Here is a 12029-nt window from a genome sequence, read left to right as displayed (position 1 = left end):
ATGCAGAGGAAGCTGACGAAACAACTATGCTAAAACCATTGGCGAGACATTTTAAATCTCATCATAACTGCAATGCGAAACTCCTAAAAGTGATAGGAATAGACAAAGTATTTGTGGATCAAAGAGGGGTAACTGGAGGAAGAACCTTGCACAATTGGAAGCTCGCTGGATCTCTAGAGTGAACTGAGTGCAGCCGCTGGGTCTAAATGAGGTGCTTAGTTATGCCCCCTTTCTTTAATGTCAAGTTTATGTAGCGGACGAGCTCCTTGTGACGCTTAGCGGCAGTGACGTCTGAGCCGGCTATATTCACCTGTCCCCCGTTCCAGCGCTGCGTGCGGCTCTGTCTCCCGGGTCCTCTGCCTGTGATTTTCACAGTTCAGAGGGCGCGATGACGCGCTTAATGCGCGCTGCCCTCTGACTGAACAGTCACAGCCAGAGGACCGGAAGAAGTGGCGTGCAGCGCTGGAACAGGGGACAGGTGAATATAGCAAGTGTCGGGGGCCTGAGCTAGCGGCAATACCGGCACCTGACCCCCACAGCGCGCCGGTGTCCCCGCCTGCTCAGGCCCCCCAGCACTCGGTGCCCAGCGACGATAGGTGAGTATGTTATTTTTTTTTTTTTATATATATATATATCGCAGCAGCATACGGGGCATATAATACTATGAAGCATCTTATGGGGGCCATCAACATTTATGGAGCAGTGTACCGGCCATATGCATGGGAGCAGGAAATTACAGAACGGTGGCGCAGGATGGGAGCAGCACATGTCAGAATGGGGCTGCAGGATGGCAGCAGCACATGACAGAACAGGGGTGCAGGATTTGAGCAGCACATGACAGGATGGGGGCGCAGGATGGAGCAGCACATGACAGGATGGAGACCATATACCAATATAAATGCTCGCCACCTGGGCGTAGAACGGGTTCAATAGCTAGTAGTATATAACACGGCCTCCCCCATAGAATATAATATACCTCCCATAGTATATATCAAAGCCCGCATATAATATAGCACAACTTGCATAGTATATAGCACAGCCCATGTAGTAGTATACAGCACAGCGCGGGTCGTAGTATATACAGCACAGCCCGAATAGTAGTTTACAGCACAGCCCGTGTAGTAGTATACAGCACAGCCCGTGTAGTAGTATACAGCACAGTCCGGGTCGTAGTATATACAGCACAGCCCGCGTAGTAGTAAATACAGCACAGCCCGCGTAGTAGTATATACAGCACAGCCCGCGTAGTAGTATACACAACACACAGCCCACACAGTGGTATATACACAGCACAGCCCACACAGTGGTATATACACAGCACAGCCCACACAGTGGTATATACACAGCACAGCCCACACAGTGGTATATACACAGCACAGCCCACACAGTGGTATATACACAGCCCACACAGTGGTACATACACAGCCCAGCCCACACAGTGGTATATACAGCACAACCCACATCTCATCCCCCCGATAATGGCTCCACACTCTCCTCACCTTTCCTCTTGCCCGCGCTGCTCCTGTCTCGGCGTCTGCAGTCTGCCCGGGACACTGCAGGTCTGTGATGATATGACGTCATCGCGCACCCGCAGTGTCAGAGGCAGAGCGGGGAATGATGGGAGAGGGAGCGTCAGCGGACGCTCTCTCCTCCATCATTGCATTGAACTATACCGGCGTCATGGACGCCGGTATAGTTGAATGCGGCGGCGACACTGGCGGGAGTAGGGGGGAAAGAGTGCAGCGGCCCACTACTGGCACCGGCCCTTCTGGCATTTGCCAGAAGTGCCCGATGGCCAGTTCGGCCCTGGTCACCACCCACACACTTCCCTCCTCCTGAACTGCAGCGTTTCTTGGACCCACATCCGCAGCAAAACTGCAGATATTTTCTACATCTCAATGAAAGTTTGAGGCCGGAGTCACACTACAGCGAGATACGGCCGAGTCTCGCAGGTTAAATACAAGCTCTGGCACCGGCACTCCGGAGCGGAGCGTGCGGCTCCATGTATTGCTGTGCGGCTGCACGCTCCGCTCCGGAGTGCCGGTGCCAGAGCTTGGTTTTAACCTGTGAGACACGGCCGTATCTCGCTGTGTGTGATCCCGGCCTAAGGGTGCAGAAACGCTGCAGTTCGGCACAAAAGAAGTGACATGCTGCGGAGAAAAAAAAAAGCTGCGTTTCGGTGCGGCCTTTTCCGCAGCATGTGCACAACAAGTCTGCGGCTCCCATAGACTTACATTGGTTGTGCACTACAATGCGGATTTGCTGCAATTCTGTGCGGCAAAAAACGCTGCGGATCTGCAATCAAATCCGCAACGTGTGCACACAGCCTTAGCATTTAGTGAGCCTAGCAAAAAGGCAAGCAAAAAACAAGTGTGGGATTGCACTTTTTTTGCAATTTCATCGCACTTTGAATTTTTTTCACATTTCCTGTTACACGACATGGTGAAACCAATGGTGTTGTTCAAAAGTAGAACTTGTCCCGCAAAAGATAAGCCCCCACATGGTCATATTGACGGAAACATTATGGCTCTGGAAAGAAGGGGAGCGATAAACGAAAAAAGCTCCAGGGGTGAAGGGGTTTAGAAACATGGATATGGACATATCTATGGAAATAGATATATAGATATATCTGTATGTATCCATCTATCCCATATCTATCTAATTCTATCCATCTGTCTGTGTCTATCTATCTATCTATCTATCTATCATCTCTCTATCCCATATCTATCTATCTATCTATTATCTCTCTATCCCATATCTATCTATCTATTATCTGTCTGTGTCTATCTATCTATCTATCATCTCTCTATCCCATATCTATCTATCTATTATCTGTCTGTGTCTATCTATCTATTATCTATCTATCCCATATCTATCTATCCCACATCTATCTATCTATCTATCTATCTATCTATCTATCTATCTATCTATCTCTCTGTGTAATGGAGTGTGGGTTGGACAAATGTAAAAGAGGAGTTGGACAGAAATGACACCACAAATCTTTTTGAAGAGAGAGGAGGGAGAGGAGGGAGGGGTTTGGGTGTGTTTTTGGAGTGGGTGTGCTAGATTCGGGCTTAGTGGCATTGCAAAGCATCATGGAACTTGTAGTATTAGGTCACAATAAGGAAGTAGTCGATTAACCCCATGAGAGCTGAATCCAGCACTGAAGATGTGCTGCTACAGCATGATAACAGCTAATATTGCTAAAATAAACACAGTAGATGTTTTCAGTGGCACATAATAGCAAGATTTATGAAAAAAAAACAAAAACTTTATAGTAGTGGATAACTTCTTTAATGTCAAGTTTATGTAGCGGTTTTTTAATGTTATTGGTATTTGATTTTAATTATTCTTTTTTTAGTTTTTAGCTCCTGATTAGTCCTTTACATCTGATGTGATGATCTGCCATGCATGGCCTATTCCTTTTAGTCCTCCAACTACTTGAAGCTGGGATGACACTTCAATCAATATAAAACTCATTATATTTATATATACACTAAAGCCCGTTTGGGCTATAATATATGATGAAATTATTGTATTCCTTATATGTGCACTATATATGTATGTACGTGTATACTTATATATATATATATATGTGTATGTATATATATGTATGTATATGTGTGGTAACTTTTTATGTATGTACTTTGTGAATTGCTGTTACATATTTCTAATATGTTTAAGTGTTCCTTGTATTGTGCTGACATTAGTCAGTTTTTTTTTATCTGGCCCCTTTTGCCAGTATCATCCAGTGGCACTATCACACGTTTATAATATACTCACATTTATGATTGTCCAATTAAGCTATGTATTTAGTACACTTTTATTTATGTATATTTCTCTAATATTCCTAGTTGAAGCATTGTGGGTATAGCACATATAGAGCGCACACAACCTGATGTCTGATGCGCTGTTCACATTAGTCTTTTCACTATCGCACACATAGGCGGACGTCTGTTCCCTTGATCCCAGCTGATCCATCTCCTTATCTCCGGCGGTGTGCGCTCACTGAGACTCCTGGTATCGGGTTGCTGTAGCGACGCGTCTCTTCTGTGGCTCTCTCCGCCCCCCTGCTCTGACGCGTCGGGTAGGGGAGTGGACGAGCTCCTTGTGACGCTTAGCGGCAGTGACGTCTGAGCCGGCGTTGTGGATGTGAGCGCCATTACAGACCGCTCCCCCCATTGTGGTTTATCGCTATATAAACCCCCATATGGCCACTGTTGTTTGAAACTATCCCCCTGGACGAAGCTTAACCGCGAAACGCGCGTCGGGGTCCATTTACTGATCTGCTATCTCAGGTAAATATATCTCTACCTCTCCCTATGCCTTGCACTTTAGCACTATATGCACACAGCGACCACCGTATGAAAACATAGAGCAACACTACTTGTAGGATCTTCTGGGTTCTTTTTACTATATGTGTTAGGTTTTGCCAGCATACATTTTATTATCCATTTAACCCTGTACATCCTTTATCTATGTGGCATTAGACATGTGGTTACACTTTAGGCATATCTATTCAGCTCAAATACTGTAGGCATTCGTTTTATTATGATATATTCATGGTTCCTATGTAATTATTACGGATTACTATTCATGCCTCTTTGTAACTTACTGAGCCTTATTAAATAATTTTTGGGATTACTATAATTTTTGTTAGGTCTTGTATATATATTTTCCGTAGCAGACAGTATATTCTGTCTTTGTATCTCCACTGATTGTTACTGGACTTTATTGATATTTTTAAATATTATTAATAAAATTTAATGTTTTTTATTGGCACAAAGCTTCCGTTCTGTTTCTATTTTTGGATATTTGCTTCAATGTTGGAAGTGCCTACTATATAGGCTATTATTTTGGATGTATGTTTAATAAGGAAGTTTAAAATTGCCTGGAAAATGAGTTGAACCCAGAGATTAATCTTGGAGTCAACTGAACACGTTTTGAGCTCAATAATACAAACACAGGCTTAATAATGTCCAAATGACTTCAACCTATCTGGCACGGATGGTTACCAGAGGTAATTAACAGCACATTTAAAAAAAAGACCTTTTAGGCTACATAAATTAAATAAACAGTTAAAAAAGATCTTTTATTGGGGTAGATGCGTGCATTGCTATTGTATGTAGACGGGCGGTGCAAACGGAAGAAGACGTTGCATTTTGTTGGGTGCAATAATTATTCCTGTTTGGGGAGTATAAATAGTTTTGCACTTTATAGCTTATGAAAAAGCTTATGTAAGAGCTATCCCTATATTTAGACAGACAAAACATGTCTACTATTTTGAATATGAAGAAGTAATGGCCTCTGAACTAAAAAGTAAAAAAAAATATCCCATTTTTGTGGTTCGTACCGAATTTTCTAACTACAAAATGAATAGGCAATTGCAAAGACTTTTTATCAAGTCTTGCAAAAATTATCCCTTTTTTTGGGGGGGGGTGGAGGGGATACAAAACAGGAGTCTTGTTTTGAATATGAAGAAGGTATAGGTGGTTGTTAAAAAGTCTGTTCAAAACAAAGCCCTACTTTGAGAACTGTTTATGGGGATGACTTTCGCAGCATCAGTAGTACTGTCTAGCACAGTGTTCCCCAACTTCGGTCCTCAAGAGCCACCAGCAGGTCATGTTTTCAGGATTTCCTTAGCATTGCACAGGTGATAATTGCATCCCCTGGACAGGCAAGCATTCAATCACCTGTGCAATACTAAGGAAATCCTGAAAACATGACCTGTTGGTGGCTCTTGAGGACCGGAGTTGGGGAACACTGGTCTAGCACTATAAAACACAGTGTCCCAAGCTATAACTGAACCCACAATATATATATGGCTATAGGTCTGTTTGTATGCACAGGTAGCGAGATTAAAGGGAACCTGTCAGCAGGATTGTGCTGAGTAAACTACAGACAGTGTCAGGTTGGCGCCGTTATACTGATTACAATGATACCTTGGTTGATGAAACCCATCTTGTGATTGTTTTTTAATCTTTATTTGCAGTTTTCAGTTAATTAGATTTTCGTGCTTTGAGGCGGACTTGTGTGCGCGGGGTCTTTATGTGGTGCTCTGCTAACATATTCATCCTTATGGCTTATGACTGGTCACTGATCCCTCAGTGACCTGCCCCTTATTTTACATACTGAAAAATATGGTCTAAAAAAAAAAATCACATTCAGAAGGAAGGCGCCTGTGCGCCTGTAAATATTCAATATGTAACTGAAATTAAAAATTAAACAACAACCACAAGACGGATTTCATCAAACAAGGTATCATTTTAATTTACAATAGGTATAGGGAGGCGCTAGTTGAATGAGGAGGGTATAAGCTGCAAATAGAACAACACCACAAAGTTGTCACAGTGGATATTAGAAATAAAAGATATATATTTGCGCTACAGATACCTTCATGATAAGGTGGAATAATCAGTTATTACATAAAAATATACAGTGAATCAGACGGATGGATTCCCAGCGGTAATACAAGTGACATGCAGTTACACTGAAGATCACTAGTAATTATTAGAATAAAAGCATATTCAGAATAGAGTTCAGAATAATCAGTGATTAAAAAGTCAGTAATAAAAACAGAGTCAGATGTAGGCTTATGGATGGCCTGTTGATTGTTAATAGTAATGTTTTACCTTTTTCCAATTGGCAAGGCGCTGTTACGTTTCTGGTTATAAAAGATGGAGGGTCGTTGGTGGGTATACCCCACGAGGCAGAGACTTGTGGCAGCGATGTGGTTAATCTTCCGGAGCGCTGTCCCGGCCGGTGACATGCGCTCCTCCAGCCTTTTCTCCGGGGGTGCACAAGCATAGGTACCTGTGAATGCTATAGATAAGCCCCTGATGCCGGTGGGCTTAGCTCACCGTCGATTTTGGGGGTGACAGGTTCCCTTTAACAGAAATAAACCCTTGAAATAGATCACTCTGTTTGTAATGTTAAAGGGTATAACTATGAAGATCATACAAATCACGGATGCTTACACATAGATCATGGACGCTTATATTCAAAATGGATGCTTTGCTAAATGTGTTCCTTAATTTATGCCTGCCAATACGTTAACCTTCAGTAGACTCTGACATGATTAACCTACTGAACCTATCAAGAACGAATGGAAAATGCACATGTACTCAGGAGTTATCAATCCCCACACCTGTCAATTCCCACAGGAATCAGCAATCATTAGCAATGAGATAATATGTTGAAAAACACCTTGCTATAAATACTCGCCATTTCAACCAATAAAACCAGAAAGCATTTGAGACACAATGTGTTTTTGTCTTCTGTGTTCTCCGTGCATGTAAAATATCTCCCTACGATTTGGCCGTAGACAATTAAGAGGAATCACACCTTAGCGTGAGAACCTCCACAGTTGTGACTCTATATAATATATGAGTTTCACTTTTTGTATTGAAGAACTGAAATGAATGAACTGTTTGATGATATTCTAATTTTGTGAGAAGCACCTGTACATTAAATGGGAGTATACTCGGGACTACAGAACAGGAGAAAGATTTGGGTATTCTGGTTACAAGTAAGCTGAGCAGCAGTACTCAATGTCAGGCAGCAGCTGCAAAAGCAAACAAGAGAGAAAAAATCCTGCGATCCCAACGTGTTATTACCCTTTTATAAATCACTGGCGAGGCCACATCTAGAATATGGGATCCAGATTTGGGCTCCACATTTTAAAAAGGATATTCAGAAGTTAGAGTCAGTTCAAAGACGAGCAACTAGGGATGAAAGGCCTCTCATATGATGAGAGGTTGGAAAAGTTTGGTTTGTTTAGCTTACAAAAAAGACGCCTCAGAGGAGATCTCATTTATATGTATAAATATATGTGTAGTCAGTACAGAGGATTGGCACAACTTATTTTTTCCAAGGTGCATACTAAGGACCAGGGGGCACTCATGAGGGGTGGAGAAAAGATGATTCTAGCAGGTAAATAGGAAAGGGTTCTTTACAGTTAGAGCAGTCAGACTGTGGAATGCCGACCACAAGAGGAAGTAATGGAAGACACTATAAGGGTAGGTGCACACAGTTAGTAAATGCTGCGGGATGGACGCTGTGTACTTGTGCAGCGTCCAACCCACAGCGTCCAGATGTTACAGCATAGTGAATGGCATATCAAGAAATCCCATGTCCACTATGCGTCCAGAGATGCCCGCTGCTCATCTGCATAGACGGACATGAGGCATGTCTTTCCAGACCGCAGCATGTCAATTTCTCTTGCGGAGACGTGAGTCTCCACAAGATAAATTTCAACCGTACAATGTACTGGACGCGGTGACCCCGCACGGTTCAGTGAACACTGAGGATGCACTTGCGTTCAATAGCCAACAGCGCTTTGGACGCAGCTGGCATGTGCTGCCGATTACTGACCGTGTGCACCTAACCTAACAGCTTTTATAAAGGGCTTGATGCTTTTCTCACAACAAATGGCATTGTGGGGAATAAATAATCTAGTGATGGAGGATGTAGAACCAATGGAGAAAGGTTGAACATGATGGGCCGAAGTCTTTTTTCAACCCTTATAAGGCCTCATTCCCACGTCCATGTTTACATTTGCGCAATAAAATGGTCTCGGTGAGTTTTGCATCAGTGCGCAGTCTGAATGTCTGCTCTTACCATCAGTGCCCGCTCCCAGTGTGAGCTCTTACCATCAGTGCCCGGTCTGTGTCAGCTTTCACCTTCAGTGCCCGGTCCGTGTGTCCACTTTTATCATCAATGCCCGATCCATGTGTCCACTTTTATCATCAGTGCCCGGATGGTAGAAGCGAACACTCGGACTGGGCACTGATGATGAAAGCGGACACACGGACAGGGCACTGATGGTAAAAGTGGAAACACGGAACAGGCACTGATGGTAAAAGAGGATAAACAGATCGGGCATTGATGATAAAAAAGGACACATCAGTGCCCGGTTCGAGTGTCCGCTTTTACCATCAGTGCCCGTTCCGAGTGTCCGCTTTTACCATCAGTGCCCAGTCGGTGTGTCCGCTTTTACCATCAGTGCCCGATCCGAATGTTGTGTTTTACCATCAGTGCCCGGTCTATGTGTCCGCTTTTACCATCAGTGCCCGGTCTGAGTGTTTGCTTTTACCATCAGTGGCCGGTACAAGTGTCCGCTTTTACCATCAGTGCCCAGTCTGTGTGTCTGCTTTTACCATCAGTGCCCGGTCCGAGTGTCCGCTTTTACCATCAGTGGCCAGTCGGTGTGTCCGCTTTTACCATCAGTGCCCGATCCGAATGTTGTGTTTTACTATCAGTGCCCGGTCTATGTGTCTGCTTTTACCATCAGTGCCCGGTCTGAGTGTTTGCTTTTACCATCAGTGGCCGGTACAAGTGTCCGCTTTTACCATCAGTGCCCAGTCTGTGTGTCTGCTTTTACCATCAGTGCCCGGTCCGAGTGTCCGCTTTTACCATCAGTGGCCAGTCGGTGTGTCCGCTTTTACCATCAGTGCCCAATCCGAATGTTGTGTTTTACCATCAGTGCCCGGTCTATGTGTTTCTGCTTTTACCATCAGTGCCCGGTCCGAGTGTTTGATTTTACCATCAGTGGCCGGTCTATGTGTCCACTTTTACCATCAGTGCCCGGTCCGAGTGTTTGCTTTTACCATCAGTGGCCGGTACAAGTGTCCGCTTTTACCATCAGTGCCCAGTCTGTGTGTCTGCTTTTACCATCAGTACCCGGTCCGAGTGTCAGCTTTTACCATCAGTGCCTGGTCCGTGTGTCCGCTTTTACCATCAGTGGCCGGTACAAGTGTCCGCTTTTACCATCAGTGCCCAGTCTGTGTGTCTGCTTTTACCATCAGTGCCCGGTCCGAGTGTCCACTTTTACCATCAGTGCCTGATCCGTGTGTCCGCTTTTACCATCTGTGCCCGGTCCGTGTACCCGCTTTTACCATCAGTGCCTGGTCCGAGTGTCCTCTTTTACCATCAGTGTTTCTCACAGATGACTATATAGATGACTAAGCTCCTCTTATTCTTTGCAATGATAAATATGGCGACACAAGGCAATGATGGGGATGGTGGGGGAGGAGGAAATGATGGAGGTGGTGGAAAGGGCAATAATGGGAATGGAGGAAATGATGGAGGTGGTGGAATGGGCAAGGATGGTGGTGGTGGAAAGGGCAATGATGGAGATGGTGGGGAGGGGGGAAATGATGAAGGTGGTGGAATGATGGGGGTGGGGAGAAGGCAATGATGGTAGTAGTGGAAAAAACAATGAGGAGTGGTGGGGAAGAAGGCAATGATGGAAGTGGTGGAGGAGAAGGCAATGATGGAGGTGGAAAGGGCAATGATGGGGTGGTGGCTAAAAAAGCAATGATGGAGATGGTGGAAAGAACAATGATGGGGTGGTGGTGGAGAATGCAATGATAGTGGTGGTGGAAAGAACAATGATGGGGTGGCGGGGGAGAATGCAATGATGGTGGTAGTGGAAAGAACAATGATGGTGGTGATGGAAAGGGCAATAATGGGGGGTGGGGAAAGGCAATGATGGTGGTAGTGGAAAAGACAATGATGGGATGTTGTGGGGAAGAAGGCAGTGATGGAGGTGGTGGAGGAGAAGGCAATGATGGAGGTGGTGGAAAGGGCAATGATGGGGGGTGGGGAAAGGCAATGATGGTGGTAGTGGAAAAGACAATGATGGGATGTCGTGGGGAAGAAGGCAGTGATGGAGGTGGTGGAGGAGAAGGCAATGATGGAGGTGGTGGAAAGGGCAATGATGGGAGTGATGGAGAGAGCAATGATGGGGTGGTAGGGGAGAAAGCAATGTTGGTGGTGGTGGAAAGGGCAATAATGGGGGTGGTGGAAAGGGCAATAATGGGGTGGTGGGGGAGGAGGAAATGATGGGATGCGGGGGAGGACAATGAGGGGTGTGGGGGATTGGGATGGGAGGAAGGGGGACTTATAATGGACTTAGGAACAGGGGGAGGTGGAAGAACACATTATTATCGCTTATTATGTCTAACACAGTCCCTTAGTAGATATTGCACTCACTTATTATGTCTAACACAGTCCCTTAGCATATAGTGTACGTACTTATTATGTACAACACAGTCCCTTAGTATATAGTGTACTCACTAATTCTGTATAACACCATCCTTAGTTACAGTTGTTACAGTTTCCTCTTTTATCATGTATAACACCGTTCCTTATTACGTACCATCCACTTATTATTTAGCTTCCTCTGCTGTGTGTGTATATATATATATATATATATATATATATATATATATATATATATATTGTGTATATATATATATATATATATATATATATATATATATAGCTTTGTCACCATAAAGGAAAGGGGGCCCAGACACATTTCTTGCCCAGGGGCCCCAAGCTGTCAGTGTCTACCCCTGCTTATATCAAAGGGGGTCCAGGGACCAAAACTATAGATAATCGCACCTGCAGAACAGGAGGTTTCTCTGGTAATGGAGGGGTTAATGTCCACATACCTCCACCTGCAGAGCCGCACACCACATATATGGCTGTTCTGTGCGCACAGGACCTGTGATGAGGTCACAGGAGGGGAGGAGAAGGGGTCACATGATCAGGGGCCTCAGTGTATGCAGAACTCTACTGGTTGTCATGGTGCTGGATGAGGGGAAGTTTCTGTGTGGGGTCAGGAGGGGTTTACAGGGTGAATGTAGCAGAGCCGTGTGTGTACGAGGTGTATGGAGTGGAGCCGTGTGTGTATGAGGTGTACAGAGTGGAGCTGCGTGTGTACGAGGTGTACGGAGCGGAGCCGTGTGTGTGCGAGGTGTATGGAGCAGAGCCGGGTGTGTGCGAGGTGTACGGAGCTGAGCCGTGTGTGTGCGAGGTGTACGGAGCGGAGCCGTGTGTGTACGAGGTGTACGGAGCAGAGCCGTGTGTGTACGAGGTGTACGGAGCAGAGCCGTGTGTGTACGAGGTGTACGGAGCAGAGCCGTGTGTGTACGAGGTGTACGGAGCAGAGCCGTGTGTGTACGAGGTGTACGGAGCAGAGCCTCGTGTGTGCAAGGTGTACGGAGCAGAGCCGGGTGTGT

The 12029-nt window shown here is 45.1% G+C and overlaps 1 protein-coding gene across 1 annotated transcript in view; it reads right to left on the bottom strand.

Annotated features, from left to right (window-relative positions):
- LOC138664020 (zinc finger protein 432-like) overlaps positions 1-11525 on the bottom strand; it is a 61695-nt gene extending 50170 nt beyond the window's left edge. Inside the window, exons 1-2 of the mRNA XM_069750423.1 lie at positions 11460-11525; positions 6633-6886 (exon numbers count right to left, since the gene is read on the bottom strand). The gene's annotated coding sequence lies outside the window, so the exon portion shown is untranslated. The remainder of the gene's footprint in view (positions 1-6632; positions 6887-11459) is intronic.
- Positions 11526-12029: the final 504 nt, after the last annotated feature.

Source organism: Ranitomeya imitator, chromosome 2, assembly GCF_032444005.1.
Source record: "Ranitomeya imitator isolate aRanImi1 chromosome 2, aRanImi1.pri, whole genome shotgun sequence".
NCBI lineage: Eukaryota > Metazoa > Chordata > Amphibia > Anura > Dendrobatidae > Ranitomeya > Ranitomeya imitator.
This window is presented reverse-complemented; position numbering and strand designations above follow the sequence as displayed.